Source organism: Capsicum annuum, chromosome 11 (assembly GCF_002878395.1).
Source record: "Capsicum annuum cultivar UCD-10X-F1 chromosome 11, UCD10Xv1.1, whole genome shotgun sequence".
Classification (NCBI taxonomy): domain Eukaryota; kingdom Viridiplantae; phylum Streptophyta; class Magnoliopsida; order Solanales; family Solanaceae; genus Capsicum; species Capsicum annuum.
In genome coordinates this window covers 176165391-176186298 of record NC_061121.1, presented here as the reverse complement: position 1 = coordinate 176186298, position 20908 = coordinate 176165391, and positions in this window count along the sequence as shown.

The window sequence follows — 20908 nt, the reverse complement described above, 5'->3', positions numbered from 1 at the left end:
CATTCTATCTACAATGACAACAACTGAATCATGCTGTTGAAGAGTACAAGGCAAACCCATCATGAAGTCCATGTTCACTTTTTCCCACTTCCAAGTAGGAATAATGAACTCTTACATAGACCCACTAGGTTTATGAAGCTCTATCTTAACCTATTGACATATAGAGGACTTAGCCACAAACTCTGGAACATCTCTCTTCATCCTACTCCACCAATAGATTTCTAGCAAGTCGCGGTACATCTTTGTGGCCCCTGGATGAATAGTAGCACGCACCATGTGCTTCTGCAATAATTCACTACTTTAAGTCTCTACACCTGGAACACACAGATGACCTTGACAACGCAATGCACCATCTCTTCCTTGGGAGAAAACCTCTACTTTCTGATCCTTGACTAACTTTTTCAACTTGACTAGGCTGGGATATCTATCTTGCTTTTCTTTTACCTCAAAAACTAGAGATGATTTTGAACTACTTTGTGTCACCCTCCTCTGAATCGGCTAAGCGAACGCCTAGTCTGGCAAGCTGATAGATTGCCTGAGCTAACTTCATCTTACTATCCTCAACATGAGTAACACTACCCATAGATAGTCTATTGAGAGCATCGGCCACGATGTTGGCCTTGGCTGGATTATAAAGGACACTTATGTCATAATCTTTCAAGAGCTCTAACCACCTTCTCTGATGAAGATTGAGATCTTTCTGAGAAAATACATACTGAAGGCTCTTATGATCTGTGAACACAATCTACACGAACTCCTTATAAATGATTCCTCCAAATCTTTAAGGCAAAAACTATGACTGTTAACTCAAAATCATGAGTCAGATAATTCTTCTCATGAGGTTTAAGCTGTTTGGAGACGTAGGCTTTGACCTTACCATTCTGCATAAGGACATAACCCAAACCTACTCTGGATGAATCACAATACACTAAGAACCCAACTAGACTATCTAGAAGAGCTAAGACTGGAGCTGAGGTGAGTCGAGTCTTTAACTCCTGAAAACTCTTCTCGCAAGGATCTGACCACAAAAACTTGACTTTCTTCTGAGTTAATCAAGACATAGGGGATGCAATAGAAGAAACTCCCTCAACAAACCATCTGTAATAGCCATCGAAACCCAAGAAACTCTTGATATCTGATGCAGAGACAGGTCTGGGCCAGTTTCTTAGCACTTTAATCTTTTGAGGATCAACTCTAATGCCATCACTGAAAATGATATGACTAAGGAATGCTACTTACCTTAGCCAAAATTTGCACTTAGTGAATTTGGTGAACATATAATGATCTCTGAGAGTCTGAAGTACAATTCTAAGATGGTCTGCATGATCACACTCACTACAAGAATAGACCAGAATATCATCTATAAAGACTATGATAAACATGTCCAAGTATTGCTTGAACACACGGTTCATCAAGTCCATGAAAGCTGCTGGGGCATTGGTATGACCAAAGGACATAACTAAGAATTTTAAGTGACTATACCAAGTACAGAAAACTATTTTTGGAATGTCATAATCTCTGAATCTGAGCTGATGATAGCCTGATCTGAGGTCTATCTTAGAGAAATAACTGGCACCCTGAAGTTGGTCAAATAATTCATTGATTCTGGAAAGAGGATACTTATTCTTAACTATGACTTTATTGAGCTGACGGTAATCAATACACATTTTAAGAGAATTATCTTTCTTGCACACAAATAAAATTGGTGCACCCTAGGGGGAAACACTGGGCTTGATGAACCCCTTATCTAAGAGATCTTTCAACTACTTTTTCAATTCTCTGAGTTCTGCTAGTGCTATTTGGTATGGCAAAATAGAGATAGGTTGAGTATCTGGAAAAATATCAATACTAAAGTCTATTTCCCTTTCAGGAGAAATTCCTAGAAAATCTTCGGGAAAGATCTCTGAATACTCATTCACTACTGGGACTAATTCGAGATTGGGAGTTTCAGAACTAGTTTTCTTAACTCGAACAAGATGATAGACGCATCCTCTAAATATTAATTTTTCGTGCCCGAATGTAGGAAACAAGCTGACCTCTGAACGCTGAAGTACTACCCTTCCACTCTAGGACAAGTTCATTTAGAAACTGGAACTGGACTATTCTGTTTCTACAGCCGACTATGGCATAGCAGGAATGTAGCCAACCCGTGTAGAGAATGACATCAAAATCAGTTATCTCTAATTCGATAAAATCTGCTGAGGTGACTTTCTGTAATATCATAATCGGGTAGTTCTTGTATACCTATCGGGCTATGGTAGTTTTACCCACTAGGGTGGATACTGAAAAGGAAACTGCTAGAATTTTAGGACTGACTCCAAAATCGACTACTATATAGGGAGTAACAAAAGACAAAGAAGCTCCTGGATCTAGCAAAGCATAAACATACACATGAAAAATCTGTAACGTACCAGTAACCACATCAGGAGAATTTTCCTGATCTTGTTAGGACTGGATTCCATAAATGCGATTAGGGCGTTGACCACTAGAAGCACTGGAGGCGGCACACTACTGATTTGGGCGACCAGACTAAGCTGGGGAATAGTTTTGCAAACCTTGAGGACCTGGCCGAGGACAAGCTCTGACTCTGTAGCCTGGCTTGCCACATCCAAAACAAATACCACTGCCATCTCTACAACTAACCTGATGATTCTTGCCATAAGTCTCCCAAATAGGATAGGTGTGGGAATTGCTAACACTGCTCTTAGACTTAGAGCCTAGCACTCTATCTCTGTTACCATCCCTGAACTTAGGAGATGGAGCACTAGCTGAAGAAGGAAATGGAACTGCTAACTTAGGATAAAATTAGGAACGGTTTCCTTCTTATGATTTGGGCTGAGCAAAGTTGAAACTACCTATCACTGCTCTCTTATTCTGCTTCTCCCCATCTTAATGTTTTGCTCTTCTATCTGCTGAGCATGGGTCATAAGCTTGGCTATGTTCATGTCACTAATCAGCATCGTGGACCTGCACTCATTGACCACACTATTATTCACCCCAGAAACAAACTTACTCATCTTAGCCCTGCTATCTACAACTACATGAGGAGTATATCTAGCTAGTTTAGTAAACTTAAGAGAATACTCTTTCACTGTCATATTGCCTTACCTGATGTTGATAAATTCTAACACCTTAGCTTTTCTTGCTCTAGGGGAAAGAATCTATCTAAGAATGCAGTAGAAATCTCCTCCAACTTAATAGGCCCTGCATCTACAACCCTCTCTGACTTCCACTATTTGTACCAAGTGTGACCAACATCCTTCAACTGATATGCAGCTAGCTCTGCACTCTCACTAGAAGTAACCCCCATGATATCTGTAACCTTCTGAACTTGATCAAGAAATTCCTGAGGGTCTTGATACTAAAAAGACAATGGAAGACACAAAACACACTCCAAATCAGTCCCCAATCTTAAGGATCCAAGGACCAAATAGGGACCTCTCTCGGATTCACTATCTAGAACAAGAAAGAAGAGGATACAAGGTGTTAATACACCAAAACATCCATCCAACAACAAGTTTAACAACACAAGATGAAGCTCTACAATATTAAAATAGCAACAAGAAGAAATGGGTTACATTAACAACATAAAAAGCCAAAACTAAAATAAGGTACAAGATAGATAGTTAGACAAGTGTTGATGTAGTCTTAACAACCTGAGAGCATATTCTATTCTTGGACCTTTAACACTTCACACAACAAACACCTAACTCTTACAATTGATACAAGAGAGGCGTCTACCACCTAAGCACCAACGTATCAAGAAAAATGCAACACACAAGAGAATTCACCCTTATGCTACGCCCTAGTTTCAATTGTGGACTCTCTCTCTCGAAGAGGGGTGTTCTTTCTTCAATATTCATAAAAACTACCAACTAAAACCCTACAATGTTCAATTTATATTACACTACAAAATAAAAGACAAAAGGCTAAAAGACCCTTTAATGAAAAGGGCTCCAAAAAACAGCCCATGGTGTGTGCTTGGGATGGTTTTGGGCCTTCTTCACACTTAGACTTATGCACTCTTTAGGTGGTCTTCAAAACACTTAAAAAGTGTCCAAGATCGTGATCCTACTCATATTATCCTCTCCATCTTGAGAGGAATTTGACAACAAATTCACGACTTTACCTCGTGCAATTGGCCCTCCAAAAGAAACCACCCAAAATAGTCCGCAAAACATGGAGAACCCGCAAGTTCAATAATAACAAATCTCGGCAGACATCTTCATTTTGAATCTTGGCTTCCTATCCATCTTGAGCTTTACCTTCAATGTCATCTGATTTAAGTTTTCTACCATCATACAAGCATTGTCATAGACCCCATATCTTTCATGTTCTTTTCTACCATTCTCCTCTACATGGACATATCAATTTTGGTAAAGTGGAGCTTCGGTCAAGAGGGTTAGTTTAGTGAAGTGGAGCTTAGGTTGTGGAGCTTGGACGGAAGGAATTTAAATTGGTAAAAAGTGACTTCTTTGGTTAAGTAGATCTTGGATGAGAGGGTTTGATTTTAGTGTAGGCATTTTGCGTCCAAGTCCTTGTTAGACTTGATCGAATTGTGGGGAAATGGGCCTAGTTATGTCTCATTTTTTAGGGCTATTTAGAGCTTGGCTTGCGGAATTAGGTGATGGTCCTGGAGGATTGGTCATTGGAAGTAAAGTGTCGGGAGTCAAAGCATGAGAGTTCCTTCGACTCTCCATTCGATCTAACCTCTCACTCATAGTTACCACATACGAGCCAATTTTTTTAAGACCCGTATTCTTCCTAGCAAGGTCTTGGGACATTCCATCAAGGTGAGCCAAAATGAGATTGATGGCATTATTGTCCATTGTTTTGCATTGAAGCCTCATGTTCCATGAGGGTTGTACAGAAAATAACCCTTCAAGTTTCTTCAAGCTCAAGGTCAACAATGGTGGATGACTCAAATAACCTCTAATTTAGCTCAAATTTGAACCCAATACTCCTATAGTGTTAGAGAACACAAATCTAACACTAAAAACACAAAATCAAAAACTCAAAATTTAACCTAGGGTCAAAAACGAGTTTAGTAATTTTTTGGGATTTTCTATTTTGACACATCTTTTTTGTTGGGATTTTTAATTTCTAGACTCTGATAGTATTAGAGAACAAAGATCTAACACTAGAAACACACAAAACACACAAAAATCAAGTTTTTTGAAAGACCCAAATATTGTGAAATAGTAACTTTTTTCTTTTTTCTTCTTTTTCACTTTTTTATTTTTATTTTCGAGATAACAATCCCAAGATTTATTTTGTTGGAATGAAATCAAACCTTTCTTTGATACCAAATGATACGAGAAAGACAATGGAAGACACAAAACACACTCCAAATCAATCCCCAATCTTAAGGATTCGAGGACCAAATGGGGACCTCTCTCGGATTCACTATCTAGAACAAGAAAGAAGAGGATACAAGGTGTTAATACACCAAAACAGCCAGCCAACAACAAGTTTAGTAACACAAGATGAAGCTCCACAATATTAAAATAGCAACAAAATAAATGGGTTACATTAACAATACAAGAAGCCGAAACTAAAATAAGATACATAGTTAGACAAGTGTTGATATAGTCTTAATAACCCAAGAGCATATTCCACTCTTGGACGTTTAACACTTCACACAAAAAACACCTAACTCTTACAATTCACACGAGAGGCGTCCACCACCCAAGCACCGACGTATCAAGCAAAATGCAACACACAAGAGAATCCACCCTTATGCTATGCCCTAGTTTCAGTTGTGGAATCTCTCTCTCTAAGAGGAGTGTTCTTTCTTCAATATTCATAAAAACTACCAACTAAAACCCTACAATGTTCAATTTATATTACATTACAAAATAAAAGACAAAAGACTAAAAAACCTCTTAATGAAAAGGGCTCCAAAAAATAGCCCATGGAGTGTGCTTGGGACGGTTTTAGGCCTCCTTCACACTTACACTTGTGCACTCTTTAGGTGGTCTTCAAAATACTTAAAAAGTGTCCATGATCGTGATCGTACTCATATTAGGTCCTCATCTAACATAGACCCAAAAAGGATGGAGGATTCATTCGGGTGAAGTCTCAAATCCTGGCTGCAGCTGAATTGGCCATTGGGTTGGCCGAAAAGATAGCTAGTCGTTCATTCTGAGCAGAAACTAACTGAGCAAGAGTAGTGAATGAAGCTCTAAACGTTGCATGAGAGACGTGTTCGCCCAAAGGTTCTTCGAGCTGAGGGGCTGGCTGATTCCCGTTTCTTCTTTTTGGAGGCATGTTTTGTAGAAGAAAAGGAGTAACGAATTAGACTAGACAGAGAGATTAACTGGAGATTATGCTCACTAGCATGACATAAATACTGAAAGAAGGGAAACTATTCCTAAAACATCTTATAACCTCCTATACATAAATGTGGCGCGCAACACACCCATGCATAAGACTCTACTAGATGCGACTTTCAGACTTTCTAGGACATTATTGAACCTTACGCGCTGATAGCAAGTTTATAACACCCCGAATCTGGTACCTGGAATGCTACACGGTGCTCATGACCCCGAAGGACCACAAACTAATCCATAACTGATATCTGTACCTAAACACTACATAATATACTATAGAAATGTAGAAATAAAGGCTGAAAGGCCATAAGGTTCAAAACTGAGACATGATAACTGAAATAAACTATCTGAACATACTGTAGTATAAAAAGCCTTTAACTAACTGAACTATCTGAATAAAGAGTTGATAGGACATGTCCCCAACTAACTCCAACTAATAAATTAATTAATAAGATAATAAAGTAATGGTCATGTCCTCAAAGGGTGAGGTCTCACTGCTAACTCTGACTGCTGAGACTGGAATACTACTGATGCTCCGCAGCTCGTGCTTCTGAACCTACGATATAAAACACCACAGTGCAAATATGTCAGTACTTTGAATGTACTGGTATGCATGGAAGGTAGGCTCAATGCAAAGGGTTCCCATGCATGAACTATACTAACCAACTAGACAACATGAATGTGAGATTACATGCATGAATACATAATACTGTAACTGAGTTTGTGATAACATGATTACTGAATCTGAGTACTGATAAAATGTGATAATAATAACCGTATAACTAAAATAACTGATATTGAGCGACTATATCTGATAGTCTAGTTTCTGATAGAACTAGCTGAGTTTTATACTGTTTGAGTTGTCTGTATCTGACAGTCCTAAATTCTACAGAACTATCTGAGTTCTATTACTGAGACTGAATGACTGTATTAGACAGTCCTAATTTTGTAACTAAAATTATGGGAATTAGTTATCTAACCGACATTCCCCTAATATGCCATTATGGCTGAGTTGGGGTCCAATCTGTAACCCCAATTGGAAGGGTGTCAATACCGCGCCACTGGTAAGGATAATCTATGAGTAACCCTCATATAACAAGTAACTCTTATGAGAACGATGGGAACCCTCATATAACAGGTTAAGCCACCTTATCTACCCTCATATAATAGGCTATGATGTCTCAACCTATGCTGATTATGTAGTTCTGGAACACAATGATTGCTTCTAAGGATCACACCCTCATATAATATGTGGGTTCCCATCCTTGGGTTCACTCGGTGCTAATTTCTACTCCCATCTGAATAGACACAGAATATGATCAACTGAACTAACTGGACTGAGTTAACTGAGTTCCATTGACTGACAGAATACTACTGAGATTACTGAATTTTTAAGGTTTCTGAGATTACTGAGTTTACTAAGTTTTCCCGAGTCACATGACTGACTGAATTTCTATGAACATGGATCGACTGAGAGTATCTTGAAAACATTACACTGGCTCTAGGCACACAGCTAATTATCGGGTACAAGTACCCCCAGGACTCGATAGCATGAGAACTTATAAAGCATGACTTTCTTGAATACATGACCAACATCGACAATCCATAATATAATAAGAGGGGGATTTCATGAAGTACAAGTGCTAAAGCACCACAATGGCTACACATATATCCTTAATTCATTGACTAAGACATTTCATCAAATACTTAACATGCATAAATTTGTACGTGAATGGGCATTTCATAACGTGAATGGGCATTTCATATTATCATACTACAATAACACTTTTCCTTCACATAGGCAATTAATCAAACACATGGGAAGCATGCTTTGGTTATACAATCATCAACACATCTAGTAATCATGGATAGATCAATCAACTTGTAAATTGAAGGGGGTTTATCATGATTATTATGCAAATCACCACATTCTAGGGTCAATCATTGGAATATGTAATTTAAAATGTGAATCAAAACCACACAACATCATAAACATGAATTTCAATTTAATTTAAATTATGAACATTTACAAATACCTAAATCTTTGATTTTAAAAGAGATTCTTGAGATTTATGGGTGAAAGGGACCCATGAATCAACACATAACATACCTGGGTGGATAATTTCTTGAAGATTGATGGATGAAAATTTGAATCCTTGACTTGAAATTAAACACCTAGGGTTTTTTTTCTTGGGGATTGATCTTTAAAAGAAACCCTAATTTGATGTTATAGATGAATAATAAACTTATGAGCCTTGGTCTGATATAATTAGAGGTTTAAAACAGGTGTAAAAAAACCCAAATACCCTTTAAAAATGACTTGAAATTCGATGAATAGAACTTACGATGGCTCGTCCGATGGTCCATCGCTGGCTCGATGGTCCATTGTTCTGACCGTCGCACATGGACCAGAATAGGGACTTACTACCTTAGTAGCAACGGCCTTGACGATGGTCCATCACAAGTTTGATGGTCTGTCAACCTGTCCGTCGCATCTTATCCAGAAGGTTGACTCACTACCTTGGCTGCAATAGTCTAGGCAACGGTCCTTCACTAGATCGATGGTCCGTCAACCTGGCCGTCGCACCTAGGCAATTCTGACTGCTCTGAGTAAATCGTCAATAACTTTTTACTTCGATACAGTAGTTGGTGAAATTTGGTATCGTTGGAAGGCTAATTAAATTTTCCACATGATAAAAAGTGAAAATCTTAAAAATTACACGTGTACAAAAATGAATTCATATTTCAAAGTAAGTTTGTAACATTTTTGGGATGATTTCAAGATAGGTAGAAGTACGGGGTATTACACATAATTTATGAATTAAGAGTAATTATTTCTAAAATATGGGATATGAAGGACATTTGTGAGTACAAAATCAGGCAAAAGAGAAATTATTCTGACATGTGTAACTTTTACTTTAGATGAATATAACCTGACCATTATAGGTTTAGGTAAAGGTATATAAGATAAGAAAGAGTTAGGATCAAGGCAAATATGTTCAGAGGCTCTTGAATCAATTATCCATGATGTAGAATTTGAATTATCTATTAAAAAACAAGAGATTGAATGATCAAAATATATACCAGTGTCTAAGTTGGAATTCACTTCTGATCTAACAGTTTTTCCATCTTGAATATGTTTTAAGATATAAACAAGCTAATTGAATTGACTTGGGGAGAGTTGCTGCGCAAAATTAGAATTCTCAGAGGCAGCAAGAATAGATTGATTCCCTTATGGTTTTTCCATTGAACTTATAGAGTTTCTTCTCGCAGTTCCTTAAAATTTTTTGGATTTGGTGAACTTAAAATCTGCCGAAAAACCTATTAGCCTATAATAATTGTCTATAGTGTGATTAGTCATCTTGCAATAATTACACAAGATGCTTCTCTTTTTATGGATCTTTCTCCAGCCAATTCTTTCTTTATTAAGTTCACCTTTGGATTTGGCTTTGTTTGAACAATACATAGAATAATAAAGAAAGATATCTCCAACTCTCGCTCAATAGGTACATAATAAGAATCGAACTAGGGAAACTAAATATTAATATGAAAAGTAAAGATAATTGATAAAATAGATAATTAGATACAAGAAAAAGAAGTAATTAAGAATAAAAGAGTATATTTAACTCTAATACCCTCAAAGACAATCTTAATCAAATACCTAATTCTTATGGTGACCAAAAGGGAGATGATCGCCCTCTAAACCAACATTACTAAACCAAGATTCAACATAAGTTTACCAATTCTCTCTCTTAAAGGAGAAACAATTATCAATAATCAAACAAAACTAAGAAAATAAGCTAGGCTTCCTAGTATTTATAGTTTAGGGATAATTATTACACATTTACGGGCCCAATAGTGAACCAATAACAAGAAAAGGCCCACAATATCTGCTTAAGAGGATTTAGAGTATATGGGGTGCACCTCACGCACAATAGGGACTGTTTTAACTTGCTCTTAAAGTGCTAGAGCAGTTCTAAGGACCAAAAGCCTTAGGGTCATGTCCCTCCCAAGGGGATTTCTAGCCCCACTTTGCATTCCCTTGACTCCTCTGATGACCCTTGCTATAATGTGAGTGAAATCTTCTAAAATGACACCCTCTTAATGGCGAGAAGACTTCTCCAAGTACCTTCCACTTTATGAACAATCCTTGGATCTTTTGGAGCTCTCAAGATTGACTTCTAGTAAATGGCTAGGAGCTAATTCAAATTGTATCATCCTCTCCATATTGATAAGAATTTGACATAAAATTCAAAGGGGTGATTATCTTCTGTCATATTAAAGAGTGAAAGACCACACATATTAATGACATTGTGCATTTGATATTTTGGAGGAAGGTCAATCATGTAGGTATTGTCATTTATCCTTTCAAGCACTTGAAATGGACCATCACCTCGTGGCATCCATTTCAATTTTCTTTGGCTTGGAAACCTATACTTCCAGAGGAGAACCCACACCCAATCACCCAATTTAAGAACAAGCTACTTCCTCCCCTTGTTTACTCTTTTAGTCACCTCTTGATTCTTCTTATCAAGGCGAATCCTCACCCTCTCATGTATATTCTTCATGCTTTCTGCCCTTTTCATTCCATCTAAGCTGATAACAACATCACTAGGCAAAGGAGTGAGATCTAAGGAGGTAAGCGGGTTAAAACTATAAGCACATTCAAAGAGAATTATACCAATAGTTGAATAGATAACACGATTATAAGCAAATTTGACTAAAGTTAGGTGATTCTCCTAAGAGGCCATTTTTCCTTTAACTAAGGTACGTAACATAGAACCTAATGTATTATTTACCACCTCTATTATACTATTGGTTTTTGGGTGGAAAGACATTGACAAAATCAATTTGGTGCCAAGCCTACTCCATAATGACCTCTAAAATTGACTAAGGAACTTGGAGTCCATATCACTAACAATGGTCTGAGGGATTCTGTGTATTTTGATAACACGATCAATAAATGAAGAATCCATAATCGATGCATCATAACATTTATGTCATGGAATGAAATGGTCTGTCTTAGAAAAATGATCAACAACAATAAAAAATGCTATCTTAACCCCTCTTTATCCTTGGAAAACCCAAACAAAATCCATAGAGACATCAAGACAATGGCTTTGGGTTATGGATAGTGGGGTATACAATCCTTGAGGGAGAAGGCGGGATTATGCTCTTCCATAGTCCATACATTGGCCATAAATTCTAGCAACATCTTGATGTATTTTGGGCTAATAGAATTGTTCCTCTAGGTTCCCAAGGGACTTATCAATTCCAAAGTGACTCACTATACCACCATCATATACCTCTCTTTCAAATAATTCTCTCCATGAGCTAGTGGGCACACACAACCTTCTTTATTTAAATAAGAACCCATCAAACTTTGAGTAGGGAATAGAAGCACATATTCCTACCCATGCTTCACAATCTTGGTAGATTTGCAAAAATTTAGGGTCCTCAAGATAAATTGACTTTAGACTCTCAAATTCCATTAACTTAGAAGATAATATAGAGATTAGAACATTTTTCCTAGACAATACGTCAGCAACCATATTTTCTTTCCCCTTTTTGTATTGAATTACATAAGGGAAGGTCTCTAGGAATGGTATCTATTTGGCATGTCTTTTATTTAACCTATCTTGGGCCCCGAGATGTTTCAATGATTCATGGTCCATTTAGACATGAACTCCTTGGGCCACTATTACTGTTGTCAATTACCCAATGATCTAACCAAGGCGTATATCTCTAGATTATAAAGGGAATAATTTAGAGTTGTGCCCTTGAGCTTTTTACTAAGGTAGGCAATAAGCTTATGATCTTGCATTAAGATGAAACCTATGCCTACCTTACTTGCATCATATTCAATTTCACATATCTTATTAAAACTAGTTAATTGCAACAAGGGGTAGAGTGAAGCATAGTCTTCAAAGCTTCAAATGCATTGGCTTGCTCATCACCCCATTTAAAAGATTTGTCCTTATGGTTTACCTCAGTCAAGGGAGCAGCGATGGAACTAAATCCTTTGATAAACTGCCTATAAAAACTTACCAAAACCTAGAAAATTCATACTTCATTAATAGATTTCGGAGTTGGCCAAGTCTTTATGGCATCTATCTTGGATTCATCAACCACGACTTCTCTTGAGCTTACAACAAATCCTAAGAATACTACTTCATTCACACTAAAAGAGCACTTTTCTAGATTAGCATAAAAATTATCTTCTAAACACTTTAAACAGACTTTTCAAATGTAAAACATGCTCTTCAAGGGATTTTCTACAAACAAGGACATCATCAAAATATACCGCATCAAATTTCCCAATGAATGGCTTTATCACATGGTTCATCAACCGCATAAAAGTACTAGGAGCTTTGGTGAGGAAAAAAGGCATGACCAACCATACCTATAGACCAAACTTGGTTTTGAATATAGTTGTCCAATCATCACCCAATTGCATTCAGATTTGGTGGTACCCACTCCTAAGATCTATCTTATAAAACACACAAGAACCATTCAACTAATCAAGCATATCATCATATCATCCAAAATGAGGAATTGGGTTATGATACTTTAACATTATTTTATTAAAGGCTCGGCAATAAGCATACATACGCTATGTACCATATTTCTTTGCACTAGAAGCATCGGGACCACACATGGACTCATTCTCTCTGTGATGTATCCCTTATTAACAAGTTCCACATATTGCCTTTGAATATACGTTGTGTCCATTGGATTACTTTGATAGGCTGGCTTGTTGGGAAATTAAAAACCTCACACAAAATTAATTTGATGTTCAATTCCTCAAAGTGGGAGTAATCCTTGGGGAAGCTCGTTTAGGAACACATCTTCATAATTCTGCAAAACAAGGGAAATATAAAGGAGGATAGGAGAAGCTGAGTGGTTAAGATAAAAAGTATGGGATAGGAGAAGTATGGGTATTATGTTAACATGCTCCTTAAAATGATCATTGTTCCTAGACAACATCATCATGGGACTCTTCCCATTCAACCTCCCCTCCCCTTCTTTGTCACCTCTTTCCTTGGTTTATTCCTCCTTCTCTTCTTGTTTCTTACCCTTATTTTTTAATTCTCTTAAATTTTGGTAGCATTCATTTACTTGAGATGGTGATAGTGGATTGAGAGTGAATTTCCAACCATTCAAATCAAAAGAATACCAATTCGTCCCCCAATCATACTTGGTTGAATGATCATATTTCCATGGCCTCCCGAGCAAGAGATCACAAGATTGAATGGGTATTACATAACAATGGACCTCATTGTGATAATTCCTAACTTTGAAATAAATCACCACTTCCCTACTCATCTTTAACTCTCCATAATTATTTAACCATTAAAGCTTGTATGGTTTGGCATGTTTGGTTTTAGAAAATGTCAAAATCTCAACCAAAGTATCCCTATCCATATTAGCACAACTTTCACCATCAGTGATCAAAGAGCACACATTTTCCTTAATAAAGAATTTAGCATGGAATAGATTATTGATGTTTCATAGAAATATGGAGTATTAGATGCTTAAAATAAGTAATTTATGCTTGGACTTAAGTTATTTTGGTGGATATGATATGTTTATTGTTTAATTGTAGAAAATTTAGATATGAGGAACCTTGGAATGAAAATGGGAAGAAAAATCTATGAATATATTGAAGTCTGGTCTACTTATGAGTTATCAAATCATCATACGACTCATAGCCTGACTTGTTAATAAGACAGTGGTAAAAGTCAAGCTAACGAAGCTAAGGAGGAGTAACTACAACTCGTAAGGAGTGAATACATGTCGTGAGAGGAAATCATAAAGTGAGTAGAATCTAAAGCTAAAGTCCAGAGGTGAAGTCACAAAAAACCATGAGTCGTAAGGTTTGATTACAACTCATAGTGGGGAATCATAAAGAGACCAGTATTTAAAGCCCTGAAATCTAAGGCTCAAGTGATAAAGAGTGAATACCAAGAATCATAAGGACTCACTACCACTCATGGTACTGCTTTGTAAAGACAACATGAGCTTGAAGCTCTAGAGATAAAAGTTCACTGGAATGACGATGACAAGCTGAAGATGACTTGTAATGTGATGTTACGAGTCATGAGGATTATTGACTTAAGTTTTCCTATTAAATTTTTATTTGGATTTCTTTTATTATTTTGAGATACTATAAATACCTTAGGGTTATTCTTTTATTAGGCTACACACTTTTACATTACTTTTGATACTTAGCATACATTGATCATTTAGATGTTCTTGAGATTTTGGGTTTGTATTCAATTGCAGACTTATATTTTCTCTCTTTCATTAATGTGCAATTAATTACACATGTTCTTTATTAATTATCATAGATTTTTACATGAACATGAGCATTTAATTTCCTTGACTGGGGTTATGGGAACCTTGGCAGATTATTTACGTAAGGGAAGTAGGAGATTTATCTATTCGATTATCAATGGATGTATTACAATATTCTTTATATTTATTAAACCCAAGCTGCTGCAGAAGCTTGGGTATTACCTGTATTTGAGAAACTCCTCACCAGGGAGTTTGAGATTAGGAAAAGAAGATTACAATAGTGATTCGAGGCTACCAACCCTCGTCTAATCAAATTGAGACTCAAAAGGTGACAATTGTATTAAGGTTATAGACAAGAGACCACAAGGCAAAATGCTGAGACTCAAAAGATAAAGAGTGAAATCTATCAATGCGTTCACAAGATGATTGATAGTACATAGCTTGTCAATTTTGAATTCAGAGTAGGAGGATTAGGCGGATTAAGTACAAGAATCTTAGGTAGTTGTGAATCAAGGGGGAACACATTTATAGTGTTCATTTTCTATTGTTTACAAACTCAAGCATTCATGTTTTTTTACTTTTTACTTTTGACTTCATATTACCCCCATTTACTTTTTTGCATTGCTCATGGATTTTGTCAAGTTTGAGATACTGTTCAACGTTTTACCTGTGGGTTCGACCCCAACCTAGTTTGGGTTACTATATTTGATATCAACTGCAGCACACTTCTTTGGAGGTTAGTTTTTGGGAGACATCAAATTTTGGTTTGTTGTCAGGAAAGATGGTGTGAATTATTAATTATAGTTGGTGAAGTTTATGGCTTTTATTTTTCATTCTTGATTTAGTATATGTTGGTGTATGCCAAACACTAGGAATAGAGGCAATCCCTTACTCCCATTAGCTTCAGAGCCCGATAGAATTATATAAAAACTATGAAAAGTGTCAGATCAATTTCGTAATAGTGTTCCTGTCGGGGTTTGAGATCCTTAGATTATACCTCCTTCCAACTTATTGATCCACAAAATATTTCTAATAGATAGATGTGGCATTTATTAGCAGAGGTAGCTGAAGAGAAAAGAGCAGTTGAGGAGGCCTATTTATCTCAACATGCACATCTGGCTCTACCAAGACCGATAGAAGATCATAGATCACAACTAGATATAAATCATGATAGAGGGTGATATGGCAGACCTAGAGTAGTCCCAACATATCATTATCTACCAACATATGATAAAGATGAAGACATAGGTTATGTAGAGCCTGTTGAGACTGGAGCCATTGTTCCACCTGCCTTACCCCCGAATGTAAAGTTAGATATTACCATCATAATGATTTAACTATTAAATCTAAAGGGTGTATTCTTGAGGTCAGCATAGATGATGAAAACATACACCTAGCAAATTTTACTGGGATATGCACTTTACATACCATCCCTAGGGTGGATCAGGAAGCATTGAGGTTACAGTTGTTTCTTTTTTCACTGATAGGTGAAGCATAATTGTTGCTAGCAGAACTCCCTAGAGGCTCAATTATAACTTGTCCTGAGTTGTGCAGATAGTTTTTGTATAGATTTTTCCCTTTTGCCAGGATGCTGCAGTTCAAAGATGTGACCTATAATTTTAGGTAGTTACCAGTAGAGTCTATGTATGAAGTATGATTTCAATTTAAAAAGAAGTTAAGCACGGTGCCTCATCATAAAATTCCAGGATCAAATTTATTGGAGATATTCTATAGATCATTGAATATTAGCTCTAGGGCAATGGCAGACACAATATTTGGAGGTGCACCTATGTATCTACGTAGGGAGATATCCCAAGAGATATTATATAATATTTTTGTCACTACGAGGATTAAAATACTCAGGAGTCTAGTAGACAAGCTGGTACATATGATATTGGGGCTGGAAGTGACTACAGAGCTAGTGATGATACGATAGCACAAGAAGTTGTGTAGCTCAAAATAGATATTTGACAAATTTCAAAAAAATTTACAGCAATGGCAGATTAAAATATGAATGCATTGGGGGAACAAGATCGACTTTTAAAATGTATGAGTTTGATATAGATGAGGAAGCAAAGTATTTGGATCACAAAGTGGTGGGGTTTTAAGCTAAAGGGCAAGGAGATCAAGGTCGAAACTATTATAGTGATAGGTATTGATATAGGAGTAGAGAACAAGATGGTGATTAGAGGTGTAAGGATGAATACAAAGAGAAGAGTCATAGATATGACCCATCAAGTAGTTGAGATATCGAGTCTAGAATGGAAGAAATATTGTCAAAATTAGTAAAAGGCCAAGAAAGTCAAAAGAGCTATCATAAGGCGTTTAACGTAGATCTATCAAGGCTGAAACAAAAAGTTTAGTTACATACTACTACGATCAAACAATTGGAGAAGCAGTTCGGCAAGATGTCAGCCACGTTGAATCAAAGGCAGCCTGGCACTCTTCCTAGTAATATAGTGTAGAACCCAAAGAATGATAGTCATTACGATGCAATTATAACTCAAAGTGGATAAACCAACATCAATAAGCATGTGTCCACTGTGAATGAGCCAATGAATGATGTTGAGCCTACTGTTGTTGAGGAAGCACCTGATGTAGAAGTAGAGAAACTACTTGATGTTGAGGATAAAAGTATGGATAACAAGGTAAGGGTAAGGTTGAGAAGCCTATTCTTAAAACTATTCTAGGACCTATACCACTCTATACTCAGATATTAAAAAAAAAAGCAGAAAGAGAGAAAATATCAGAAATTTCTATCTATGTTGAAGGTTCTATCTGTAAATATTCCATTTGTTGAGGCGTTGGAGCAAATGCCAGGCTATGCAAAATTCATGAAAGATCTAGTCACTAGAAAGTGGACTGTGAGCTATAAGCCTGTAGATGATATTTATCATTATAGTGTTATGGCCTCTAGATCGTTAGTAGATAAGAAGGAAGACCTTGGAGCCTTCACCATTCCATGCTCTAGTGGGTCTTTCAACTTTACTCAAGCTTTGTATGATCTATGAGTGAGCATTAATCTTATGTCACTGGTTGTGTTTAAGCATTTGGGGTTGGGAGCACCCAAATGAACATTGATGAGATTGTTAATGGCTAGCCGAATGATTAAAAAGTCGGTTCGTATTCTATGTGATGTTCAAGTAAATGTGGCATCTTTCATCTTCCCAACGATTTGTGATACTTGATTATGAAGTGGATTTCCAAGTCCTTATTATTTTGTGCAGACCCTTCTTAGCTACAGGTAGATTATTGGTTGATATAGAATTAGGACAGATAAGGTTCAGACTCAACGATGAATAGACAATCTTTAATGTATTCTAGTCAATGTGATAACTAGATGATATGACAGTTGTGTCTGTGATAGACACCATAGATAATATAGTTGAGGCAGTGACTATTCCTATCGAATAAATGCTGGGTGTTGAAGCTTTAACAGTAGTTACTATAAACTTCGACTGTGATGGTATTGATGACTATGATGAGATGGTGTGTGCATTTTATGGGAATTGTTCGTATAGTTTTTCACCAAAGAAGCTTTACTTGGACCTGAAAAATAGAACAAATATACCTACTCGCCCATCTATTGAGGAGCCATAAGTCGTAGAGTTGAAGACCCTCCCTTCTCATTTGCGACATATATTTTTAGGTGCTGACAACACTTTGTCAGTAATCATTGAAACTAATTTGATGCAGATAGAAATAGAAGGTTTATTATTAGAGCTAGAGAGATTCAAGAAGGCCATTGGATGGTCCATTACATCTATTGTTGGAATTCTGTTGGGTCTTTGTACTCATAAGGTACAACTTGAATCCGATTGTGTTCCAAGTGTAGAACATTAGTGTTGGCTAAGTCTGGCTATACAGGAGGTAGTGAAGAAATAAATAATCAAGTAGTTAGAAGCTGGTGTAGTATATCCCATTATTGACAGCAAGTGGGTTACACTGATTTAATATGTTTTAAAGAAGGTTGGTATTATGGTTGTGCCTAATGGGAAGAATGATCTAGTGCCAATGAGATTAGTAACAGGATGGAGAATGTGCATGGATTGTAAAAAACTTAATATATGGACTCAGATGGACCATTTCCCTATGTTATTTATGGTAAGATGCTTGATAGGCTTGCAGGCAGAGGGTGGTATTGCTTTCTAGATGGTTATTACAACCAAATCACTATTGCACCTGAAGACCTAGAGAAGACAACCTTCACTTGTCCTTATGGGACCTTTACATTCAAACATATGCTATTTGGGTTGTGTAATACTCCATCCATATTTTAGATATGTATGATATCAATCTTCTCTAACATGGTAGAATACACCATCAAAGTATTCGTAGATGATTTTTTTGTAGTTGGTGACTTTTTTTATGACTGCTTGGTTTTATTGGCAAATGCTCTTCATAGATGAGGGGAATGCAACTTGGTACTTAATTGGGAAAAGTTCCATTTCATGGTTAAAGAAGGCATTTTGCTTGGGCACAAGATTTCAAAAAGGGGTATAGAGGTAGATAGAGCTAAAATTGAAATAATCGAGAAATTACCTCCACCAATTTCTATGAAGGGTATTCAAAGTTTTTTAGGACATGTGGGTTTTTACAAGTGATTCATCAAGGATTTATCGAAGATTACCAACCCTCTTTTTAAACTTCTTGAGAAAGAATTGAAGTTTGATTTTGATGAAACATGCTTGAAGGCTTTTGAATGCCTAAAAGAGAAGTTGATGACGTCTCCTATCATTGTGTCCCCTGACTATTTCTTGATATTTGAGATCATTTGTGATGCAAGAAGAGTGGCCTTAGGTGTTTTCCTAGTCCAAAGAAGAGAAAAGATCCTTCATCCCATTTGCTTTGCCAGCAAGGCATTAAACCCTGCTCAAAAGAACTACACAATTACTAAAAAGGGTCATTAGAAGTGGTTTTTGCCTTTGAGAAATTTCTGTCTTATCAGATTGGGACGAAGGTAATAGTGAACATTGATCATGCAGCATTGAGGTACTTGATGTAGAAAAAAGATGCAAAGCCTAGATTGATTAGTCAGGTTCTTTTGTTGTAGGAGTTTGATTTTGACGTCAAGGAAAGAAAAGGCACTAAGAATCAAGTTACAGATCACTTGTCTAGACTTGAGGAGGAAGTGATGAAAAAAGTTGAAGATGGGCTTGAAATTGATCATCGTTTTCCAGACGAGTAGGTGTTGGCTTCTTCTTAAGATCTAATTCCATGGTTTGCTGACTATGCAAATTATTTAGCAAGTGAACTAGTCCAAGAAGATTTGTCCTTCTAGCAGATAAAGAGATTTATACATGAGGTAAGGAAATTTTTTTGGGATGAACCTTACTATGTTGAATCTATATGAATAGGGTTATTCTTAGATTCATCCCTGAAGTTGAGATGATGAGCATCTTTGAGGCTTGTCATTCTTCGCCAGTTGGGAGTCACCACGGAGAAACCCGTACATCCCATAAAATCTTACAATATGGGTAATATTGGCTTACGATATACAAAGATGCTCATGACTTTTTTCATCCTGTGACCAATGCCAGCATCAAGGCAACACCTCTAGGACCATGAACTTCATATGATCCCTATTTTAGAATTGGAGTTGTTTGATGTATAGGGTGTGGACTTCATGGGACCCTTTATGAGCTCCTTTGGTATGAAGTATATTTTTGTGGTGGTGGATTATGTATCAAAATAGATGGTAGCAGTTGTGCTCCTAAATAATAAAGGAAGAAGTGTCGTCACCTTTTAAAAGAAGCATATATTTTCTCGATTTGGCACACCACGTACAATGATTAGAGATGGTGGGTCGCATTTCTGTAATCGCCTATTTAAGAGTCTACTTGAGAAGTATGGAGTGAAGTATAAGGTGGAAATGCCTTACCATCTATAGACTAGTGGATAGGTTGAGGTGTCTAAAGAGAAATAAATTCTATTTTGGCAAAGACTGTGAATGCCAATAGGACTGATTGGTCGAGAAAGTTAGATGATGCATTATGGGATTGCAGAAGAACTTTTAAGAATCCCATAGGTGATTCTCCATCTCAGTTTTTGTATGGCATGACATTTATCTTTCCTATTGAACTTGAGCATAAGAAACTGTGTGCATTGAAAAGGTTAAACTTTGAGTGGCATGATGCAAGAAATGCAAGAATGGGTAATAGGAATAATCAAGATAACTTCCAACTCTAGGCTTATGAGAGTTCTGTACTATACAAAGAGAAAATGAAGTTACATCATGATCATAAAATTGAGAAAAGAATATTTGAGCAAGGTGGATA